The 26,012-nt window shown below is 33.7% G+C and overlaps 1 long non-coding RNA gene across 1 annotated transcript in view; it reads right to left on the reverse strand.

Annotated features, from left to right (window-relative positions):
* Window positions 1-26,012, reverse strand: part of LOC125909616 (uncharacterized) — a 198,914-nt gene that overhangs the window by 121,799 nt on the left and 51,103 nt on the right. Inside the window, exon 2 of the long non-coding RNA XR_007453747.1 lies at window positions 24,508-24,543. This is a non-coding gene — a long non-coding RNA (uncharacterized LOC125909616). The remainder of the gene's footprint in view (window positions 1-24,507; window positions 24,544-26,012) is intronic.

The following is a 26,012-nucleotide window of genomic DNA, read 5'->3' on the forward strand; positions in this document are numbered from 1 at the left end:
ATTCCCCCCAAAGATAAGAGCTGAGAATAATAACTTTCACTGGAAGAATTTGAAAATTATTTTTCCTTTATAATACATCACATCAAATTCTCCTTTTTCTAAAGGAGAATATGAGAAACGTGCAGAAAAAAAATGGGGGTAGAGTCAACGATGTATAGTCACCATGTATTTCCAAAAACTCACAATTGTGAAGAAATCCATAGGTAAAAAATTAGGAAGAAGCGTGTCATTAACATAGCCTTTCAGTATATCGAGTTTTCTAACTTTATAGCAGAGTAGAAAATTAAAGCAGAATGTGATTGTAAAAATGCCTTTTCAACCTTCAAAAACATGCCCTTCAGTGAAATTACTAGTAAAAACACGCTCAGTTGCATCATCCACTGTGAGGACACAGCTGCATCAACAATGCGTTTTTTTCTGTTTTGACAAAGCAAAAACAAAAACAAAAACAAAATTCTTGGGCAGGAGGTGGAAAGGGAGGGCAAGAAATTTTGTTGCATTTTTTTCCCTTTTAGGGATTAGGTGAACTCACAAAAATGAAATGACAGATACAACAAGTACAACATGCCCATTATTGTGGGATGCTGCCATAACCACTTTAGGAGATTACCATGCTATATAATTAAGCTTGTATTTCATGCTTGCCTGAAGTTAGCTCTCATGACCAGAATTATAAACAGGAATCAAAATTTCTTGATTTCTCTTTCCCTGTAAACATTGCTTCTTCTTTACCCTCTTTCTCCTCTGGAAGCTTTCTTTTACAGCATCATTACGAAGAATATTTATGCAAGGCTTTACCCTGGGCAGGTGGATTCTCACTTGAGACTTGTGCCACATTACCCAACTCTAAGGAATGGAATTCAAAATGTAGCAAAAGCTGAGGTATAAATTTTTTGAAGTTCCTGGAATTCCAGAGGGCACTATGCACAGAGAAAATAATATGAATGCTGCCCCTTAGGGTTGAGGGACACACTAGTGTTGCTTAGGGGATACTATGCAAGCCTGTGAAAACCTTGGGCCCCAATGAAATAGACCCTAGTTTTACCACTTTCCTTCTAATGTACAAATAATAAAGTATGAAATAAGGACGGAAGTCACCAACAAAATTTTACATCCCAAATCTGGTAATTTACTTCCATCTCTTTTTTACCCTGTGATCATTGCTTTAGGGATCCAGTGGATAAAGAAATTATATGGGAACCAAAAACTAGCAGAACATTCTGCTTATGGATAGTGGCAAATTGACAGATTATAATAACAGACTAAAGAGACCTTAGTCAAGGAATTGGGAATTGTTGACTAGAAAATGACTGTTTTGTTTGTTCTGTAGCTTCAACTTACAGATGGAAAAAATGAAGTCAAAACAGGATCAGAGATGACAGAGTAAGATCCAAGGTGTCAAACCAGATTCAACCAGAAAAACTTCTATTTTACTTTAAAATGCTTCCATATAAGATTCCTCCTGCATACCCACAAGACTCCCTTTGTCCAGCATAACACTATTTCCAACCCCAGTCAGAGCATACCCGCATCATCAAAAGATTCTAAAGTAGGTACCAAAGACAGAAGAAGAGTGATCCCAGAAATGAAGACCAAAGCCAAGTGACAAATGAACATGGCCATAAAAAACAATGACAAAATACGTTTCTGTGGTTAAAAACTAAAATACCACAAAGCAATAACATGTCAGTCTGATGATGGGGCATTAAATGAAAATATAATGTTCTACAGTTCTTATATTATCTGAGAGAGAAGAACAAAGGTATTAAATATATTTGGACATTAATTAATTAATTATGCAAACTCCAATGTCTAGAGTAATCACTAAAAGAATAGTAAAAGTGTATGTCTAACTGAGCAGAGAGATAAATTCCTTACATGTTTCTTCTTACATTTGTTTTCATATTTCTAAATAATGTGTTATGTGTTTATACGGCAACTTCATCAATTTTAGATACTAACTATTCACTGACTTATGTTATCTTATCACTTTCATGTCATCCTCACAGTATTTCCCCTTCTTGTATTCTCTCTATATAGTTATGACTGTGAGGTAAATCAATATTCAGATTTAACATTATGATAACTATAAAAATGATGTTAGCTGGTGACCCAAGTTTATTGTAATTTATTTTATTTTCTTTCTTGTCTAATTTTTTGAGTTTTTTTTTTTCTGAAATAAATAATGGCCTTTTTCCTCCTTTGTGTAGTTCTCTATTTCTTATCTCTAATTCTTCACAAAAGAATTGAAAGTAAAAAAAAAATAGGAAGTAATTGGTTCTAGGGAGTGAGAATTAAGGATAGAAAGAGGCATGGCTGAATATTTTACAATATTTAACAACCAATAGCATAAAGACACCAATTAATCCAATATCCTCTGTCCATAAACAACTGGTAAAGGCATGCCAGAGATAATTCATTGAACATCAGTCCTGGAGAAGGAAATTTAGAAGGAAACAAGTGGACTAGGAGGTTGTTACTGCTTTGTTACAAGCTTTGAAGGGCTATCTGATCTTTTAAATGATATGCATGGATATGTCAACTAAAATAAAAATAATTTTTAAAATGAATACACTGTATTTTATTTAGTCCTTTAACCCCAGCAGATCTATTTGAAGCTAAAGAATTCATTATGTGACATATACACTCAAAATAAAATACAAATATTTGAGACAAAAGTTTATAGGGGAGAAAACATTTTGCTGTGTAACAGGACTGCTCAACAACCAAGGTACTTACTTTCTATTGAATAAATATTTTTGCCTCTTTTGAGAGAGAGAAAGGCTGAATAGTATACAGCAAATTCTTCCAGGCAAAGTGAATTGAATTAAAGAGATAAGGCAGTTTTCCTCCTGAGGAAATAGTCAAGTAATTGCGCCCCATTAAGTGTTAATTTTCAACAGGTGCTATTTAACTGTAACATAGTATCATCCTTGTATAATAAGGTCTCTGAGTTGAGAGTCCCTGTGCCAAATTTTACACCAATTCATTTAAATTGGATGGAGTTACTATACCTTCCCCAAAACAAATAAAGATAGACACGCTATTTAGTAACTGCAAGGGGCACCACATTAATTATCATTCTTAATTTCCCTCCAGAAATCATTTCTGTCAATAATTCCATTTCAACTAAAATGAATGGGAGGCCAGGGGATTAGGTTTAAGCAGCAGGCTGCAGACAAACTGGTTTGGGGACTACAGCTGAGATTAGATCACAACTCTATGAAATAGAGAAAGTGTCTTCCTATTTTGTGGTGCACAAACATACAGAAAAGAGAGGCCAATAATCTTTCTAAACATTGAATTTGTACTGGAAATGAAGAGTATCTATGAATGCAAGGACTTTTACAGGTTCTCAGTAAAAAAAAAACAAAACAGGTTTTTGTTTTTATAATGGATTAATAAAAGAAAATTTTCCTCTTTTGAGGTTTAAAGGCAAAGGTTTGAGGCAAGACTTAGGAAGAAAACTTAAGAAATAAAAAGGCATAATTGGACATTTAAAACAAAATGGAATTTGTTATAGCAAAATATTAAAACTGAATAGCAAGCAATAAATAGAGATAAATTAGCACTATGTGTGTCAGTTACAAAGTAATACAAAATTATTAGGCATTAAATTATTTTATTCAATTCAGCAAATATTTAAAAGGATTAGAGATAGAAAACGGCAAAGGTATTTTAAAAAAGGATTGCAGGGTAGAGAATGCCCTTATAATAAATATAATCTAAAAGCAAAGACAGACACATAAGCAAATAACTTTTTAAATAATAAATAATTAGGACTTTTTGGCTAATTCTGCCTGGAGCTGGACCAGGGATGACTATAACCGACCGTTAAATATAGACAGGAAGAAAGGTGGATGGAACAGCAAGAAAGCATCAAAGTGCACAGCATATTGAAGGAAGTACAAATAATATGACATGTTTAGAATTTATCACAACCTTTGTCTAAAGAGAGCATATGAAAGAGAATAATAGCAATCTACTACATTTGTTGCTACGTGCAAATTGGTTTCAATTGGATAAATAACCTATCAGAATCATGTCTCCAGTTCATATTTACCTGTGCTCTGCATTGTGTACAGAATCACTTGCACCCCAAGTAGACACCCTATTACCTAACTTCCCTCCCTAATAGTAAACACGCACCCACTAACAGAATCTAATGCACTATCTCAAAACACAGGCACATGCTATCAGAAGTACAAAGCTGGACACATATTTTCTTCCTTCTTTTACATCTTGTGACAATATAGACCATATTATCAAAATATAAGATGAACGAAGCAAAATCAAATTTGAAACTCAGTTATTTTTCCACAACATCACCCATATCAACCAAGAAATAATTAGTTTCTTGTGTGTTAAAATGCTATTTCAAAGATTTTTAAGAAACTACGAAAATTCAAGCCAGTAGAATAAGTTGTGGGAAGGCCCAGATGCTAGTCAGCATAGATAAAATAAAGAAAAATCATATTTATATATTTATTTAAATATGTAAGATTTACTTAAATATATTTAAAGATGTTTATATTATAAAAGTAGATCCTTTTTCAAGTGTATAAAAATATATTTAAAAGTTTTGCATAGTACCTGTTATATTATAACTCTGCCATCTTCCCTGCCTTGAAACAGTGCAGGCACTATTTATAATTTCACATGACAATTCTCTGAATGTTTCACCTACATTGTCAAAAAATCTGAAATGTAAAAATCAGTAAAAATTTAACTGCTTTTTTGGAGGTGCATATTTTGGCTATTGCTTAGATAAAAGGAATTCAGATAATTCCTAACTTACAAACTTTTGTAGGTGAATATTCATTCAATCCTTGCTTCTGTGACTTTGTTCTCATAAATAAGATTCCCCAAAATCTCATATTTACAGTTATACTGGCTGTGATAATGTTAACACTCATGATTCCGAATTATAGAAACTCTTCTTCCTTCAGCATTTACAAGTCTAAGTCTTTTGGAAGCTTTCATGTTCTTTAGGGTCAATAGTAATGACCCTAAATTTGAATGCCAAGTATTTGACAGTCTTGATGTCCGAAGAGCCTTTCAAAATAACCATGTGTGTTACTCACTCTGGCTCTAAGGGGAAAATGTCCCAATAATTATTTTCCTTGTACTAGAAATTTCCATTAAAGAAATAGCAAATGGACATAACTCAACAACCTTTAAATCTACACCTTCTGAATAAACTATGAATACAAATATCTGAAACAAATTTTAAGAAAGTGAAAATGTTTCTAATATTTTAAATGTGGAATTAGATGATCAAACTTGCATCCGGATTGTCAAACATGGCCCAAACTTCCTAGATTACTAGAAAACTGATTTCATACAAGGCAAGTGATGAACATGCCAACTACATTAATTTGTGAGCTGATTTTTAATTCAAATCCTTCCCTATTATAAATACTTAAGGAAAAGGAGTACATTTGTACAGTATGCATTGACTCAGTGCCTGGATGTTTGTTCCAGCAAAGCAAAGAACAAAATAGGCTTTGGAAAGTAAATCATTTTTTAATTAGCAGACATCTATAGAAGTAAGTTTATATTTTAATATCTAAACAAATTATGCTGTTATCTAGAATCATATGAGAATATGATAAATATAAAAGGAAATATAAAAAGGAAAATAAAAACTCTTGCCCAAATCTGATGGGAGCCCATTAGAATAGCTAATGTCAGTCATAATACTTAGAAGTTTAATACAGTAAGGGTTTATCTCTCTGAAAAGGAGGATCAACAAGACTGTAACTCTCCCCTTCCCTCTAAGCTATCCACAGGTAGCGTGCCCACTCTCTCACCCAAAATCAATATAAAAGAAAATACGATACTCAAAGAATCTTTTAATGATGGATTTTCACAATTTAATTGGTCTTCTATCATAGGAAGAAACTAAAATCCACTTTAAAATTGAACTTGAAAGAAAGAAAGAAAGCTAAAGACCAGTTCTAAATTTTGATATTTATTTCTAAATTCCAAGGTCCAGGAAACTCCAAGGTTATACTTTTAAAAAGAAACAAAGTATTAATATAAAGCTACTAGAAATAACTGATAGCATAACTAAACTGAATGGCCAAGGAAAAGACTATGAAAGTAATTAATCAAGGAATCCTAAAGTCCTAAACTTTATTATAAGCATAAACTAGCAATCAAAACTCAGGATCATTTTTATATGGTTATTTTACTGGAGTTTGTAATGAAGGTGCTCATTATGTTCTATGATGTTAGCACAGGGCATGTAATACGTAAAACAGGCCCTAGGTCCTCAAGGAAAATGCCATCCATGCATCTCATCATTTCCACAGGACAATATAAAATTGTAGACATCTAAGACACCTCTATACTATAACACTGTGGCATTTTTATTTCCAAATAGCAATGGAGATTTTCAATTAATTTAAAGAGGAGGGAGGGAAGAAGAGAGAGGATAGAATTGGGGGAAAGGGGAGTAAAGGAGAGAACAACTTCTAAACCAGCAACTATGCTACCAAGTTTTATGTGAAACTTGTAAACAATGTTTGCTTTTACTGAGTTTTCCCTACGAAACCTAATACAAAAGGATTTAGCAAAAGAAATCTGCAAATTCGTTTTTTAAAGAGCTATATTTATGAGTATAAAGTTTCATCAATCTGCTCAAATAAATGTTTACGCACAATTTAAAGTTTAAGTACCTTGAAAGATCTTTTATCACACTTTCACATTAGAGAAAATAGGAAACCATCAACTTACCTAACATCATTCAACACTTTAAAGAATTTTAAGATTTTAGCAAAAAAAAATAAAACTAAACCTTTTAAAGAAGAAAAACTTGAAAGGAGAATGTTATTTGAAATCCTCAATAGCTTTTGGTTAATATTTTAAATATTTTCATGCTAATGAAAAGACAAAACTCCTACAAAGTAACAAAAGGATTTCTCCTATTTATAAATATATTTTAATTTTCTATTGTGATTAAATTATTTAAAAGGCAATTTACTACAATTACACACAGTATTTTATCCATTTTTTCCGTAACATGGGCCCACAGATAAATGATCAAAATTAAATCATAGGATGACTATAATTACTAAAACTGAAAATGATCCCTGAAATTGGAGTTAAATATTCTTTAGCTAATGAAGCACATGGATAGCTGTAAATTAACGAACGATTCAAAATTTGTCAAAAGTAATTGTTGATATTAAACCTATCGCCACATGTCAAACTGCTGTCTTCTTGTCATAGCAAGCCCACCCAACTCTTCAGTCATCCCTCTGGATCAGCATATTACTCACTAAAAAACACACAAGACACACAACACATATTAAAACACACACACCCACAACTTTTTGGAGTCAAATTTAGTAATTCCAGGGGAATCATTGATTGCTTTATTTAGGTTTTTATTTCATGTTAAGAAAGACATAACATGGCATTTAGAAATATGATTTGTGATGCCTGTATTTATCTTACATATAGAAATACAAATGGGCATAGAAATAATGTTGGATACTCCATATGTCTCCTAAAATTACTTCCACGGTGTAAAGGAATTACAAACATAATTCCTTAATGACATAAGGAAACATTCAGTTTTGTTTTTCTGATTGAACTCTGATCCTAGACAAAGTAAAGGCAATATGAAAGGGGGTGTTTGAGAATAATGGCTGTGTTCTTGGAAGGGAAGACTTTATGACACTTCCAGATCTAGACTGAAATGTGTGGGCAACAAATGAAAAAGATAACTAGAAACTCAGAGCCCATTCTCTCATTTCTTTTTCTTCTCTAGAATCAACTCTTTCCACGCACAACACACATTTTAGTCAACTCCATTCTTGCAGATTCTTCTGAAACAGAAGAATTTAAAATTTATTAAAATGATATATTTCTCACTCACTCTTCCACTGATACTCCTGACCTTTAGTTTATTTCCTCCCTCCCTAATCAACCTCATACATGGTTAATAGTATTGTAAGATGTCTCTCCATTACTATTCTTATATCATCATTATTCTGGCTCCTTATATCGGCAAAATGTTCTGACCCCACCAGCCTTTGAATACACTATAAATTTCCATTTGTTTTTAATAACCCCCATCAGAATGTTCCCAGCTACTTATGAGAGTCCCCTTGCTTCTACTCCACAATATTCCCATGGTACCTTATTGTACTCAGGGATATTTCTTTCCCTCTAGCCTCCCCACCAGGTAGTCTCAGCATGGCCATTACTGCTACTGATCCTCCTAAGGCAACAGCTCCAGTTTTCACAGCTCTCCACAATGGGGAACCACCACTATCACACTGCTCTGGCATCAAGGGCAAAGTCAGAACAACCCCTTGGCTCCATTCTAGGCCTAGAATAAGCCCATTCCAAAGTTCTGTAGTTCAGCAAAGACCAAAATATACATTTAAAATACATATATTTTACTAAAAGTTTGGGTGAAATGGAAGGCAAGTATAACATAATGAATTACTTATAAGGACTACTAGATGTCACCACTTTCAGAGCCAACAGGTTAAAAGTCTTTCTCGGTAGTCTTCACCAAGTCTTCTCTCCATCCATCTCCAATGCTGTCACAATGAGTTAAGAACCAGCTTACTCCCAATACTGGGATTACTTTAAGCATATCTACAGTTCCAAGTCCAAAGTGGAACAATCACAGTGATAAAACAAGAGGACATTTTTTTTCCCCCTTCAACAGAGTCTAAGTTCTGTCTCCTTAAATCTTATTCTCTATTTTAGGAGACCCTCTTAGATGGTAGACAGGGAGAACACAACATTCCCTTCAAACAAAGCCCTTTACTTTTCACAGAAGTATACTCTTATTTGGTTTTAAGATGATGACATTGGAATACAAAATCTAACATCAGCAAATTCTAGATTATTCACCCTTTAAAATATCACCAATGATGAAACATCAACAACCCAAACTATACATGGTTATGCCAAGGTAAGATCAGTTCCGTAGCATTTTCTTAGTGGTAGCTAAGGAACTTGCACATATAACTTAACTATCAATACAGTTATACAGTTCAAATTCAAATTCAAGAAAAGCTATATTTAATCTCTTAATCCATGAATTCTGAACTCAGGTAACTTCATCCTTCCCTAAGACTACTGCTTTCCTCATACATAACTAAAACACTTATGCTAGTAATTTTACTTGTATTTTTGACATATCTCTTTTTCTGGCTGCCATATGCACGTAGGGTGGTTGGAGAGAGAGACTAATTAGTTTCAGCTGAGGCAACTTATACACCAAGGTACCCATCATATGATATACTTCTAAAATTAACATCCTTAAGCCAGTATTCAAGAACATCCCAAAATTCCTATCATGTAATTTAAAAATATCTATTTCTTTCTATGCTTGTTAAGGTAATTGTCATGAATCTCCACAATCCAACTTAACTTGCTGACTGCCACATTGCTCCTTCTGATTGGAATCCAATCCTATCTTCTAAGTGTATGTTCTTCATTTCTTTAAAATTCAAATCCAGCTAATGTTTGTTGCCTTCTCACCACTTATTCCCCATTTCCCCTTCTTAACAGCCTCTTGTTTTTATTTGAGATACAGGTGTTTCTGAGAAATTTAATTTCTTTCTCAATGGCAGTGATGGAGCATGTGCATTCCATTCTCCCCAGTCACAGTAATTGGTTCAGTTTCAAAGATGCTCTGAGAATTTCAGACTTCATGCCAGGATAGCTCATTTTCTGGCAAGGGGGATGAGTATATAAGGTCTGGAATTCTGAAATCATTGTATTAGGCACGAAAAGAAGGGTGCTGGAATAGGATGTCAACATGCTGAGGAAGGCAAAGCCAAAAGATTGCAAAGGAATGGAGCCAGACCCTGATGACATTATGTACTACAGGATCAATCCTTTTCAGAAACCAAATCTACCTCTGAATTCTTCTGTTACAGGAGCCAATAAATCCTCTTTATTTTCTTAAGCAGGCTGGACTTGAGTTTTCTATTACTTGCAATGGATAGTATATTATCTACTATACATAGTGTAAACCTCATCTTCTTTAGGAAGCCTTTCATTCTTGATCCCGCCTGACTGTTTCTATTCTATTTATCTTTTCTTCAGCTGTTAAGTAGCATAATACTAGAGTAATCTGCAATAATCCACAGTAATGGAAAATCAGTTTCAATATTTTATATGTTCCCAATTAGATTACAAGTTTCTAAAAGCATAACAAAAATCTTCTGTTCCATTTTTTCTTTCAAGAATCACATACCACATTTTTCTCTAAAACACAATTTCAGTAACTGTTGAATACCAATAAAAGTGACCAACAATGAAAAAGGTAGGATTCTGTTTTACAGATAACTTAGTAATATACCACTCATGATTAATAGATTACTAATGCACCTGCAGTTGTACCTCAGAGATGCTGAACTTGCCTGATCACTTAGTCATTTCCTTCTTTAATTGATGTTATAATCTTAAATATTTAGTTTTTGGTAGTTTCTTTCAGTTCTATATTCACCAATTTCAGCATTTTGCCTCAATATTTCAGTGACAACTTGCTTCAATATATAAGAATAAAATGAAGAGTATAGGTGCTGGTTAAATATAAAAAAAAAAATTAACGTGTAAGTTTACCACTTATCTTCACAAATTCCAATCACCAAGAAGGGACACTGCAATAAGAAAAACATAATACTCAAAAAAAGGAAAGCAAAGCAAAGCAAAGCAAAGCAAAGCAAAGCAAAGCAAAGCAAGGAAAAGAAAAAGAAAAAGAAAAAAGAAAAACATAATACTCTTAGGAAATTTTTCTATACAATTGTTTAAAACTGGTATGTCAACTCTAATAGCAAAAAAAGACTTGCAAAATTCGCTCAGTATTTCAATAATTTTATTCCCTACATGAATAAAACACAACGTGATTAAGAATACTAATCCATGGGCCTAAAGTTCAGTGGTAATACAGGGTGTTCTTCTAATTCCCCTTAATATTCCTTCTTGAATCTTCACAATCACTGAATTGCTAAAATATGTTTGAATACAATGGTTTTTGTTTCCTAGATCAGGAATCAAATACACTGATGTTTTGGAAAGCTAAAAACCATTTGCTCTACAAGCAATCAAATCTCCTTTAAAGATAAGGTTTGCTCAGCAAAGATCTGAAAAATTGCAGTTAGCCTTCCAACACTACTGTGTCCAGAACATGGCTTCTTGACAGATTACACTCCACCTCTATATATTACTGGTTTGTTTGGTTTCAGCGTACTATGCTAATTTCTATTGCTAAAAGCATGGAATCTTAAGTAAAACACTGTTAAGGTGGTCTAGGATTGGATTCCAAATATCACAAGTTGGTACATTCGCTGGTAAAAAAACTGTCCATTAAACATTTACATGTTAGTGAATTTTTTCACAAGGCATCACTTAGACTTCCTCAAAATATCAAATGCTCGCTACATGGAATGAATTTAATGTGTTAAAATAGTTTAAAAGACATAGTAGGCTCTGAAGGACTGAACTGAGTTTATAATTTAGATTTACATATATTTATCTTTCCAGATTTAAACCCATTTGAATCCCTTTTCTTTTCCTAATGAACCTCAATTCAAAAAATATTAATCTAAATACCTATACTGTGCCATGAAACGTGCACAGCAGTAAAGGGACAATGCTACAATATTGCAGGTCCCTGCTCTCAGGGAGCTTACGTCTAGTACTCAGTTTAGATATATGAGGAAAGTAATTTCAATGCAATTTGTTGGAAGGGGAAGCTCAGGATGCTATGGAACTACATGAAAGGGGTAAACATATTATCTAGGTTTGGCAGAATCACAAAAGACTTCCTGGAAAATCATGTCTAAATGAAGAATTTAAGATTGAGTAGGATTTAGGCAGATAAACTGAGAACAGTGACAGTGCTAGAAGAGTACTGCAGAAGACAGCACTTTTAAAGAATGGCAACAAGACCTTTAGACAATAATGATTGGATATTTTTCATAGTTCTGGCTTAACAAAACCAAACTGAGTACACAGAAATCCAAATGAAAATTTTCTGACTCTTGAACTTTCAATATGGTACACACCATATTCATCTCAGTAAACTAGAGTATTCAAGGTTAGGGCCAGAGCCACAGAAAAATGAAGTGGGGTGTGAGATTTGTGGCTCTCTCTTGCTGTATTGCATAAATTGCAGCTGTTTATGTGAATTCTTTGAGTTAAATGTTCTAATAGGTTAATATCTAAAGAGAAAAGGATTTTGAATTAATTAACTTCCATTTGTCCCATATCAAAAATTAAAATCCATTATTTTCATGAAACCATCTCAGATAAAGCAATCTATTACTTTACATGAGGTGTTCAGAGGGAGAGGGAAGACCATTCAGGAAAGAAATAGAAGAAAATTCCTATTTTAAATGCCTACTCCATGCTAGTTTGTTTTATATATGCAGACTTATTTAATCCCAATGAGAAAGGTTTCATTATTTGCACTTTTACATATGAGGATACTGATGCTTGTGATGTTTCAGTTACTTGTTCAATTAGATGCAGAGAGTGTGTTACATGGCTAAAATTTTAAATCACTGAAACAACCAAACATGGATTTGTGTAGCAAAGTTGGCCCATGTATTGTATAACCTTCGCAATAAGCCATGTAAATGAAGATCTGATGAATGTGATCATTGATTAGAAAGGTTATAGTTCACATATGAATATTTTCGATGCAAGCTTGCACATGACTTAAGTACAAAATTGTACAAGTGTGTATCCGACCACAACTGCCATGTTCCACCCCTGTGCGTACATGTGTATTGATCTGACACATGCTCTCTACAAAGCAAATTGTCAACTGTAAGACAAGTGAACACACAGCCTGTAAGCTAATGACAATATTATATCATGGACTGCACTCTTATTGAAAGTCATTTGCACTTAACTTTAATGTTTATAATAATGACATGAGGTGTTAAGAGGTGCTTTTTTCCAAATGGCTAACGAGTTGATCCACCATTTATTGAATATTTTATATTTTAATCTATGTTGCTTGAGAAGTCAATATTATTATACAGTAAGTTCTTTATATACATGGTGCTATGAGATCATGCACTATTGTTTTCACTGACAAGCTTTTTCTATTCGCATATTTTTAATTATTAAATACCTTAATATGTCAGTGTTTCTTTGGTTATTCTACTGTAATTATTCTTCAAAGTATAAAATATAATCATGTTATCAAGCTTTACTCACAAAAATTTATATTTGAATTTTGATTAAAATTATAAGTGATTTTTAAGTTATATACCTTTGGTAAAATAAATAATGAGAAGGCAATAATGACTCTACTTATTATGGAGTTCCTCCACAATATACTACTATGATTTTTCTCATTTTAATAAAACAAGAAACAAAAAGCCCACATTGCCTATAGAAGTTTCAAGAAATATAATGTATGAGCTCAAAATATATTATAAATCAAAGACCAATTTTACTAAGCAGTACAAGTTAGCTTAAAAAAAAAAAAAGGTTTGAATTATTGAACTTGTGTCCCTAAGAGGGGTAAAGTAATTCAGAATATAATTAGACCCTTACTCCTCTGACTGATTGCAATGAATGATGAATCATCCTCTTCTAGTAGGAAAAACTTGAGGGATGTTAGCCTTACTCTGCTGAGTATCTTTTCCTTAAACGACTCATGTTAAAAGAGGTCTTTTTAACTAAGAAAGTGAGCTAGGAAAAATAAGGAGTCTAGAAATTTATTCCCACTTATGTCACTACATTTAGTAAGGTTTTGTTTAAAATGTCTTTGCAGTTTTGCAAAATTTTTCTTTATTTTAATGTAGAGTCCAACAAAATGTTTCATTAAATTTAATTCATTTCAGTAATATCATGAATAGGATGTTTATCAAATTTTCTAATTGTTTCTTCTTGGTATATAAAAATGATATTGATTTTATAAGAGGCCATGCATGAATTTACTTCTTAGGTCCAATAGATTTTCTCAGGTAGGTAACATTCTCATCAAAACAATAATGATTCATGCCAAAATCTAGACACTTTGTATCTTGTTAGCTATCTTCCAGGGCAAAAAGGAAAAAACAGAAACAAACAACAAAAAAAAAGTTAGTGACAGTACTTACCAACTTTTTCTACAGCACAGCACTTGCCCAGGTTGTATCAGTATAGTTTTAGTTACATGGGAAGTCAATAAAATATTATTACTATGTGGGGAAATATTCCAGAATTAAATAATTCTGGAAAAAATGTTAAGTTACATTAGGTGAGCCTCACTAGTGGAAAAAAATCTTAGGACTTTTAAAGTGATGATTATTGTGGATTTCCTAGAGTCTGATATTATGGGCGGTGTATCTCCAAATTATTTGACCAATGTAAATTACTAATCATTTTAAATTCAATTTATATTGTGAGCACATTATAAACAGATACAAAGTAATGATGTTTTAAGATAATTAACTCTTCCAAAATCAAGATTTTCTCCACAGATTGAGTATTTGTAATGTAACATTTACATTTCATGTTTAATTTATTACACTTCTATTATAAAATTTTTGTGCTTGTCTTTTTCAAAGGCATTCTTTATTTATGTTTATTATGGATTTTCTGGTTTGAGTTTCTTTTAGTTAGCTTTTACATATTAATACTTTACCAGAATGCTTTAACACTCCTTCATACTTCAGCAACTCCTTTGATTTAAACTTCAGTCAAATCAAACCACCTAACTTATTTGATATTTTACTACTAATACAATTTCATGATTGTTATTAAACATTTGCCTTTTAATGTAATTACATGTTTAATCACATTGTTTTTCAAGCATTTCCTGTAAACATGTTTTTATTTAAATATTTGACTTAAATTGCAACTACTTAATAAGTAAAATTTGTCTCATTCATATTTATTATTGTATTATTCTATTTCAGTTAATTTCTTCTAAATGGACTTTTTTCTACTTGTATATTCTCCAGTGCATTAGATTAAATATATCTTATTTTAACTTTGTTTATGAGTACTTGTAAGGTTAAACAACATTTGTAAAATATATTACTCTATTATTAGAATAAAGTGTAAATTGATATCTTTTGGAACCTCCTTTTCTGATGATAAATTTCACATATTCAGCTTTAAAATTGTTGCCTTTGTATTTAACTTTATTACCAAATGCGTGCCTCTTTTGAAATTTCAACTAGTATCTGTTCATACTATAAAATGTAATTATTATCTCATCATCTAAATATTTCTGGCTTTAAAATAAATGACTATAGCATATTATTCAATTACAGAAAAAAGTGTTGAAAGAAAATATTAGAAAATAATGAAATGTATATACCATCTTGGTTAAATAATCAAATATTAAATTACTAATGTTCTAGTTTTAGAATTATTTTAGATATATTATTAATCTCAAATTTCATTGGAATTTGCATTCTATTTTTCACTCCTTCTTTCTCTTTCTTATATTCCTTTTTTCTTTCTTTTTCTCTTTTCTTCTCTTCTTTCTCTTCCTAAATCTTTTACTTATCCACCTTAGCCTCACCTTATTCCCCCATATTCTCACACACAATCTGAGACCACCCACACAGATAGGCTGTTTTAAGACTTCTTAAATAAACATATACCCAGAGGCAGCTATACATTTCTATGTTAACCCTTTGACTAGTAACCTAAAAGCTTGATGCTCATCTACATAATGCAGAACAGCTGTATAAGTGGTGGGAGAGGAATGGAAAGGTTGTTGCCTCAATCACCTTTCATCTCATGAGATACCACTGTATCTCAGAGGCTTCAAAGCAGCATGGCAGTAGTCATCAGGCTTCAGTGGTATACCTGACTTTGCCCAGAAAGCTCCACTAAAATAGGAACAAGAATTCCTCATCCTAACTGTTGAAGTTTCAACACCTATCCCAACTCTAGCACTAAGTGAAAATATATTGGGATGCCCAACTCTAGCACTAAGTTAAAATATATTGGGTGGCTCAGTCAGTTGAGCATCTGACTCTTGATTTCAGCTCAGGTGATGATCCTGGGGTTATGGGATTAAGCCCTGCACTGGACTCTGCACTGGGTGTGGAGCTTGCTTAAGATTTTCTCTGTCCCCCTCTCTCTCTCTCTGCCACCCCCCTCAAAAAAATAATAAAATGTGTAAAGTCTAAATTAGAATAACAGCCAATACCAGCACCAACATTCAACATTACTTAATGGAATATTTGTTTTTCTTAAATAAAATCAAGGTAGATATGAAACATACTGTTATGCTTTAGGCTATTTTATGTGTACCATGTAACGATTCAACTCTTCCTCCACTTTTTCTCTTCAAATTCTATGACATTATTCCCACAGAACATCATGGCCTTCATTTGATGAGGATGCATTTTTTTCTACTTCTCTTACTAGCCAGTGACAACTGAACTAGTACTGTTCTGTCTTTTTGTGTCAAGTCAAATCAATGTTTCAATCTAAGGAATAACTTTAGAAACTAAATTCTTATTCAATGAAACTATCTTTCATGAATTAGGGGATTTCTGAGAAAGCCAGCAAAGTAGGAAGATCCTAAACTCACCTCCTACCATAGATACAAGTAGATAACACTGGCATCAGTATAAATAAACCAGAAAATGAACCAAGGACTGGCATAATAGACTCTCCACAGCTTAATGTAGCAATGAGGCCACATGAGAGAGTGTAAAATGGTGGAGACACATCAGGAAGCCAAATGGATCCAAGGGACTGTCCACAGGAAGGACGGACAGGCTCAGAAATGGGAGAGAAACAGATACCTGGCCAGGCACCCCAGGCACAGAGTAGAGGAATTCCCATAACATTTAGCTGTGAAAACCACACAGACCCAACAATCAGTGGGGCTTAACACCTAGAACTTTAAAAATCAGCAGACTCAACTGTGGGAGAACTAGAGGGCCACAGGAAACTGAATCCCCACTCTTAAGGAGACAGTACAACAAAGAACCCCACAGAGATGTAGCATAGAAGCAGCAGTTTGAAAACCCCCTCAGATACACAGTAAGGAGATTTATTTATTTCAGAGCATGTGCTGTAGGGTCAGATATCTTTAGGAAGACTTCTCCAAACCAAGAGAGCTGACAGGACACATTTCCCTCCCTAGCCCCCAGACTAGTTACAAAGACACTTACAAGAACCAGTTCAGCACAATACTCTCCACCTAGCTTGCTAACAGTGTGCCCCACCCCCACCCCATGCACATCTGTGAATCCCCCTCCTCCAACTTAGATAGCCTCTGCAAGAGTTTTCCAGATGACTTTAGGTCCCATCCAAGAGGAGACAAGCACAGACCTTGCTGGCATTGCAAGCCTTGCCCCCACATTCTTTTGCAGACCTGCCTCTCCAATAGGACCTTGGCAGGAACCCATCCAAAACAGTGCTACAAGCCTGGCAGTGTACCTACAACCCTGAAAGGGGCCAGCACCACCCAAAGTGACTCTTGCATCAGGGAGAGGGGAGGATAACCACACACACCAGTTCAATTGTGACCCCAGCAGGGAGCTGGGGCAAACATCTGGTTTAACTGTAGGCCCCTCTCACCAATAAAAGCTTCTCAGGGGGATAACACAGGGAAAGTGCCCTGCATTTCTGGCAAATGCCTAGTCTGACTCAACCCAACCCAAGGTGGCCCAGACTGGCCCACTAACACCATGGTCACCAAACTCTGCCCACCACAAGCAAGGAGAGCCAATGCAGACAACTGGACAGAAGGAGAAGGGGCTGAGCCAAGAAAACCCCTGAAATGCCAGATTCTGTGAAGAGGGAGCACTCAGGGTACCACAGGACCTCTTCCTCATAAAGCCATTACTTTTAAGAACAGGAGATGCAACCGACTTTCCTAACACAGGGAAACAGACACAGAGAATTAGATAAAATGAGGAGACAGAGAAATCTGTCTCAAATGAAAGAATAGGAGAAAATCACAGCAAGAGAGCTAAATGAAATAAAGATAAGTAATATGAGTGATAGAGAATTTAAATTAATGGTGATAAAGATACTCACTGGACTTGAGGAAAGAGTAGAGCACCTCAGTGAGAAGCTCAACAAAGAGAAAGAAAACACACACTAGAGTTGAAAAATTCAATAAGTGAAATTAAAAATACACTAAAGGGAATAAATAGTAGACTAGAGGAAGCAGTAGAATGGATCAGTGACCTGGAGGACAGGGTAATGGAAAGCAATCAAGCTGAGCAGATGACAGAAAAATAATAATAATAAATGAAAATAGACTTAGGGGACTCAAGTGACACCATCAAGCATAATAACATTTGTATTACAGGGATCCCAGAAGAAAAAGAAAGAAAAAAAGGGGGCAGAAAATTATTCCAAAAAATAAAAGCTGAAAACTTCCTGAATCTGGGAAAGGAAAGAGAAATCCAAATCCAGGAGGCACAGAAAACCCCCAACAAAATCAACCTAAAGAGGTCCACATAAAGACACACAGTAATTAAAATGGAAGGAAGTAGAAACAAAGAATTTTAAAAACAACAAGAGAAAATAAAACAGTTATGTACAAGAGAAACCCCATAAGGCTATCAACTGATTTTTTAGCAAACACACTGCAGGCCAGAAAGGAGTATCATGATATATTCAAAGTGCAGAAAGAAAAAAAAAAAAAAAACAGCAACCAAGAATACTCTATCCAACAAGGCTATCAATCAGAATAGAAGGAGAAACAAAGAGTTTCCCAGACAAACAAAACTTAGAGTAATTCATCATCACCAAACCAGCCCTGTAAGAAATGTTAAAGGGGACTCCTTGAGTGGAAAGGAAAGATCATAAGTAGGAGTAAGAAAAGCAGGAAGAACAAAAGCAGTAGAATTAAGTATATCTATAAAAATCAGTCAGGGATTCACAAAATAAAAGGATATATATACCCAAAACATAAGGGGAAAGGAATAAAGAATGGGTTCAGATTTAAGTGATCAACAACTTAATACATACTGCTATGCATATGATGTTATATGTAAACCTAAAGGTAATCACATATCAAAAACCAATAATGGATATGTAAAAAATAAAGAGAGATGAATCCAAGTGTATCACTAAAGAAAGCCAGCAAATCGTAAATAGAACAATCCAACAAGAAGATATAACAATTATAAATATTTATGCACCCAACATGAAACACCTAAATACATAAAGCAGCTATTAGCATACATAAAATAAATAACAACAGTAATACAGTAAGAGTAGGTGACTTCAACACCCCAGTTATATAAATAGAAAAATCAGAAGGACACAGTGGCTTTGAATGACATACTGAGCCAAATGGATCTAACATATTCAGAGCATTCCACCTTAAAACAGCAGAATACACATTATTTTCAAGTGCACATGGAACATTCTGCAGAATATATCACATGTTAGGCCACAAAACAAGTCACCACAAATTCAAAAAGATTGAAGTGATACCATGTATCTTTTCTGACCACAATGCCATGAAACTAGAAAGTAACCACCCACACGCACACGTACACGCACACACACACGCACACACAGTCTGGAAAGAACACAAATACGTGGAGGTTACAGAACATGCTACCAAACAGTGAAATCATAAACCAAGGAATCAAAGAGGAAATAAAAAAATCCATGGAGACAAATGAAAATAAAAACCCAAAGATCCCAAATCTTTGGCAAAAGCTGTTCTAAGAGGGAAGTTTATAGCAATATAGGTCTGCCTCAAGAAGCAAGAAAAATCTCATATAAACAACCTACCCTTACACCTAAAGGATGTATAAAAAGAAGAACAAATAAAACCCACAATCAGTAGAAGGAAGGAAATAATAAAGATTCACCAGAAATAAACAAATTGGAACTAAAAAACAATAGGACAGATCCATGAATTCAGGATCCAATTCTTTGAAAAAAGCAACAAAATTGATGAAACTTTAGAGAGAGAGGATTCAAATAAAATCAGAAATGACAGAGGAGAAATAACAACCAGCACCACAGAAATACAAAGGATGATAAGAGAATATTATGAAAAATGATATGCCAATAAATTGGATAACCTAGATGAAATAGGTACATTATATAACCTCTCAAAAGTGAATCAGGAAGAAATAGAAATTTGAACAGACTGAGTACTAGCAATAAAACTTAATCAGTAATAAAAAAATTCCCAACAAAAGAAGTCTAGGACCAGAGAGCCTCCAAGGTGAAACTTCCCAAATATTTAAAGAATTAACACTTATTCTTCTCAAACTATTTGGAAAAAAAAGAGGAATGACTGCTTCCAAATACATTCTATGAGGCCAGCATGAACCTAATATCAAAACCAGATAAAGACACTATAAAATATGAACACATATGCAAAAGTCCTCAACAAAATATCAGCAAACCAAGCCCAACAATATGCTAAAAAAATTATTCACCACAGTTAAGTGGGATTTACTCCTGGGATGCAAACGTGGTTCAATATTCACAAATCAATCAATACGATACATTCACTTCAACAAAAGAAAGGATAAGGATCTTATGATCATTCTACAGGTACAGAAAAAACATTTGACAAAGTACAATACCCATTCATGATAAAAACCTTCACAAAGTAAATTTAGAAGGAGCATACCTCAATATAATAAAGGCCATATATGAAAAACCCATAGCTAACATCAAACTCAATGAAAAACTGAGATTTTCCCTAAGATCAAGAACAAGACAAAGATATCCACTCTCACCACTTTTATTCAACACAGTACTGGAAGTCCTAGATGCAGCAAACAGACAACAAAAAGGAATAAAAGGAACCCAAATTGGAAAGGAAGAAGTAAAACTTTCACTATTTGTTGATTGACATGACACTATATAAAAAAAATCCTAAAGACTCCCCCAAACATTACTAGAACTAATCAATGAATTCAGTAAGGCTGCAGGATACAAAATGGATATACAGAAATCTGATACATTGCTATACACTAATAATGAAGTAGCAGAAAGAGAAATTAAGAAAACAATCCCACTTAAAATTCCATCAAAAATAATAAAATACCCAGGAGTAAACTTAACCAAGAGGTAAAAGACCTGACCTATGAAAACTATAAAACATTGATGAAAGAAATGGATGAGTGAAAAAGATGAAGGGGATTAAGAGTACACATGATTAGCACTGAATAATGTATAGAATTGTTGAATCATGATATTGTACACCTGAAACTAATAATACCATACGTTAACTGTATTAGAATTTTTAAAAAGTTACTATTTCAAAAAAGAAAATATCCTTTAATTGCAAATTTAATTGGCAAAAATGAGAAATTATGAGTTTATACCAGATAAAAAAATTCAGCAACAATTTACAGATTATTGTTCTCATTTTGACATTAAGATATCCTATATTAATGGCAGCCATATTTATTTTACCAGCACAGTAATATTAAATAATGTCACATTAGGTGATCACTTGACATCTATGAAATCATAAATATGTATGCAAGGGTAGAAAGTAATTGAAATAATAATCCAGAATGTGATTACATGAAGTATTAGATTTTTATCAAAATAAAACACACAAAATTTCTACAGAGAATTCATGGCCTATTAAATTTCATCCTCTGAGACCACCATTTGAGAAACAGTGCAATATACTATACCAATGGTTAAAGGTGTGAGAGACATAATTTTGATGTGAGAATGAACTAGAGATAGGCAGGCTCTAGCTAAGATGTCAATGAACCAGGCATCTGCTAGAAGTCTCATTTTGCTAAAAATTTTATCTCTAAGCTAGTTGATGAAGGAATGAGGGACTATTTCTCTGGACTTAACTTTAACCAAGAAAAAAAAAAAAAAAAAAGAACTGGTTCATGAAATTCAAGTGACAGGAACATTGGGAGAAAGTCAACTTGTCATCTTAGTGCTTGAAATAGCCAGGAAAGGAAACACTCAGTGCAGTCTGACAGGTACCTTGGACTTTAGAAAGCAGATTTAAAAAATTTCAGAGAGGAGATCTGAGTGATTCCATGACTTCAGTCTTTTAAAAGGATTGGAGATTTGAAAAATAAATTTTGATAATAAAATTATAAACATCTACAACAAGATAGAAATAAAAGAGGACAGTATATAAAGGAAACTAACATAGCTACATACATTTTCCTGCATGCACTCTAGGAAGGAGAAAGGGAAAGGATTATAACTATAAACATCTTTATATGAATATGAGATGCTAAATCATTCACATAAAGGTGTCTCTGTATCTATTTTACTGAGAAGGAAACCGAGATTCAAGGAGATTAAGTAGATATATAGTATAGTACAGGATTATCAAGATAACTAAATATAACAAAAAGTTCTGTCAGCCATGTGCAAAACATTTTTAGGAAAAATAAAAATAGTTAATTCCAGTACTTGATGATAATTATTTCATATTAACCAAAAACCAAATAAGTATAAGTAGTTAACGTTCACATTCTATATGGAAATGTGTCTTTATACTAGTAAGGATAAAACAAATACATACAAAAAGCACTACATGGGTTTACCTATAATAAGAAGCAAATTTAAGTGTCTATTGATAAATTATATTCTGCATAAGCAAAAACATCGGTCATTGTTTCCCCTACATTTGTCCCGTTCTCATCAGTGGGCAGATAGAACATACATACATACATATACATACATACATACATATACACACACACACACACACACACACACACACACACACACACACACCAGCCAATCCACTGACAACTAGTAACTAAGTAGATTCTCTCTTTAAGACTATAAACTAAGTGAGGCACCTGGGTGGCTCAGTCAGTTAAGTGTCCAACTTTGGCTCAAGTCATGATCTCACAGTTCTTGAGTTTGAGACATGCAGCCCAACTTAGCTTCTCTGTCCGCTCTCTCTCTGTCTCTCCCTGTCTTATTCTCCTTCTTCTCCTTCTCCTTCTTCTTCCTCCCTCTCTCTCTCTCTCTCTCTCAGAAATGAATAAACATTAAGAAAAAAAAAGGAATCTAAACTAAGAGACTCAGAAATAGTAACTAGTCAGATAAAGGTACGTAGTAGAAATGAAGAGTCATTTTAAGTCCAGCCAGGATCAACACCATGGCAAGTCTGAACCATTTGCATACTTATAATGGAGATAAGCCAAAGCCATAAGTAGCCAAAGTGTGCAAGTATTCTGAAAGCAGCAAGACCGTAAGACATGCATATTATAAGAGATCTGATATCCCAGGAAAGACAAGGAGTAGTCTCAGATACTGGCTTTCCAATTCTAGGCCGTATGTATCCAGGCTGCCCTTGGTTCTGATTCTTGAATACCTAAATTTCATACCATGTGTAATTGGATACCTACTAGGTTATCTGTGTATCACCTCTAGTTCTAGAAATTCTATCCTACTTCCTGTTATCCACATATTAATAATGTAGTCATGTTCATACAATATACTTCCAACTCCTGACAACACTGATTAATCCAGACATGGGGGAACCTTAACCAAGAGAAATAAAAACACCTCCTACATGAAATATGGAATAAGAGATTCCAATCTAAAATAGGCTACTTATTGAAACATAGAGGATATAAATTTGAGAGTCGTTGATAGTAGCCATTATCTACTTCTGAACTAGAAAAAAGAAAGAAGAAAGAAAGAAAGAAAGAAAGGAAGAAAGAAGAAATGAAAAAAAAAAAGGTGACATGAACAGAAAAACAGAAATAACAGATAGAGAGAACTTACTGGGTTCCCTTCAAGTAGACTAATAAGTGATCATTTATGAAATACAATCACATCCCTGCCCTTGGGTACCTCAAGACAGTCCCCATTCCCCATAAAATTATAACCCAATGGATGATTATGGAGACTGGGAAAAATGCTGAAAAAAAAATGATATAGAAGATGATACATAAAGATGCTAAAAATGATATATTTTACTGAATTCTATGTAAAATCAAAATATACGTACAAAAATTACACATCTTAAAGCATTCCATCAATTACCAGCAAAATTCCAAGACATATAATTAGACAGATGGCTCATGAACACCTAGAAAAGGAAGTGGTAATCACCAAGAGCCACTTTAAATTCACTAAGAATAAATTATACCAAATTAATTAAATTATATAGACATAGTGAATCTGCATTTCAATGAGGCATTTAATGCAGTGTTCTGTTGATGTCTTTTTGGACAAGATATATGTGGAGAGAATGTTTGTCAATTATGTGGATATGTGTTAGTTGAACAATTATTCTCAAACCATGACAATTACATGGCTCATTTTTGAACCTGTTGTGAGCCTTATTCACAATTTTGAGTCAAAAAATGGATACAGACATAGAAAAGATATGTACTGATTTAGAGAAATAATCAAATATTGAATTATATAATCATGATAACATCAGTATTTTTTTCATTATAAGAGTTGAAACAATGCATCAAATTTAGTAAGAAGGAATTCTAGAACATAAATCTAACACTTCTGGTTCAAAAGTCGACCTTGAAAACACACGATAGCAAAGATTATAAATAGGAAAGAAATATCCATGTCCTTTGAGGAACGGGACTATACCTTACAGGTCTATATTCACAGCTTCCAACACGATTCCTAGAACAAAACAGATGCTAGAGTTAGATAATATTTTTAATCAATGAGAGATTTAACATGAGCCAACAAATGTCATGCACGCTTGTATTACATTTACACAAAGATGGAATTTAGCAAGGAAGTCCATAATATCCATGTTCCTTACACTGATAGGAACATATTTGGAGCACTGTGTCTGCTTGGGAGCCATATATATTAAGTGGGACACTGATAAACTGTGGTGGTTCCAGAAGACAATAAACAAAATGGTGAAAAGACAGTATTCTTGTGTTGGTCAGAATTCCCCAGAAAAACAAAACCACTGGGATGTATATATTTATATCTATATCTATCTATCTATCTCTATCTATAGATATAGATAGAGATAGAGATAGATAGATAGATAGATATGTATCTAGAGAAAGAGAGATTTTAAGAAATTGGCTCATGCAATCATGCAATTGTGCAAACTCAAAATGTGCAGAGTGTGCTGGTAAGCTAGAGATCCAAGGAAGAGTTTATGTTAAAGTTTTAGTCTGAAGACAGTCTGCTGGTAGATTTCTCTCTTCCTAGGTAAGGTCAGTCTTTTTCTTAAGGCCTTCAAATGAATGGATAAACCCTCACCCACACATGGATGGTAATCTGCTTTATTCAAAGTTTACTGACTGAAATGTTAATATCACCTAAAAATACCCTTAAGCAAACCAAATATTTGAGTGCCATGCCCTAGCCAGTTGACACACAAAATTAATCATCTTAATCCCACTGTCATGGGATAAATAATTAAGGGAAATAGAGATCATTAACTTGGAAGAGAGAAAAGTTGGGCAGATAGATATATAGAACCTGTTTTAAAACATTTGAAATTTAAAAAAGAGGGGATTAGACCCAACCATTATAATTCTAAAGTGTTATCTGTTTTTAATGTTTATTTGTTTTTGAGAGAGAGAGAGAGAGAGAGAGAGAGAGAGAGAGAGAGCGCGCGCAACCTGGGGAAGGGCAGAAAGAGACAGCTGTCAGCACAGAGCCTGATGTGGGGCTTGAACCCACGAACTGTGATATCATGACCTGAGCCGAAATCCAGAATCCGACACTCAATCAATAGACCTCCTAGGTCCCCCAAAAGTATTATCTTAAGATGAAGGGTAAAAACCACAAACAAATCTAGAGAAGAATATTTTTAACAGCTAACTATCTAGCTTAAATGAGAAGAATACACATAAAGAAAAAAATATGTGGCAAGGTCTCAATCCTCAAAGAAATTTACAGTTTAATTATGAAGACAAAAATGTAGATATGAAATAAAACTAATCCATTCAATGAACAAATATTTATTAGTTACTTATCATGCACCAAGTACTTTTGTATACATTAGCAATACAGTAACAAACAAGAAAATTTGCCTGCCCTCATGAAGCTCATATTCTCATGGAAAGATACACAAAATAATTAAAATATGTAACTGTAGCATATAGCATGTAAAAAGTGGT

This window comes from Panthera uncia, assembly GCF_023721935.1.
Source record: "Panthera uncia isolate 11264 chromosome B3 unlocalized genomic scaffold, Puncia_PCG_1.0 HiC_scaffold_1, whole genome shotgun sequence".
Lineage (NCBI taxonomy): Eukaryota > Metazoa > Chordata > Mammalia > Carnivora > Felidae > Panthera > Panthera uncia.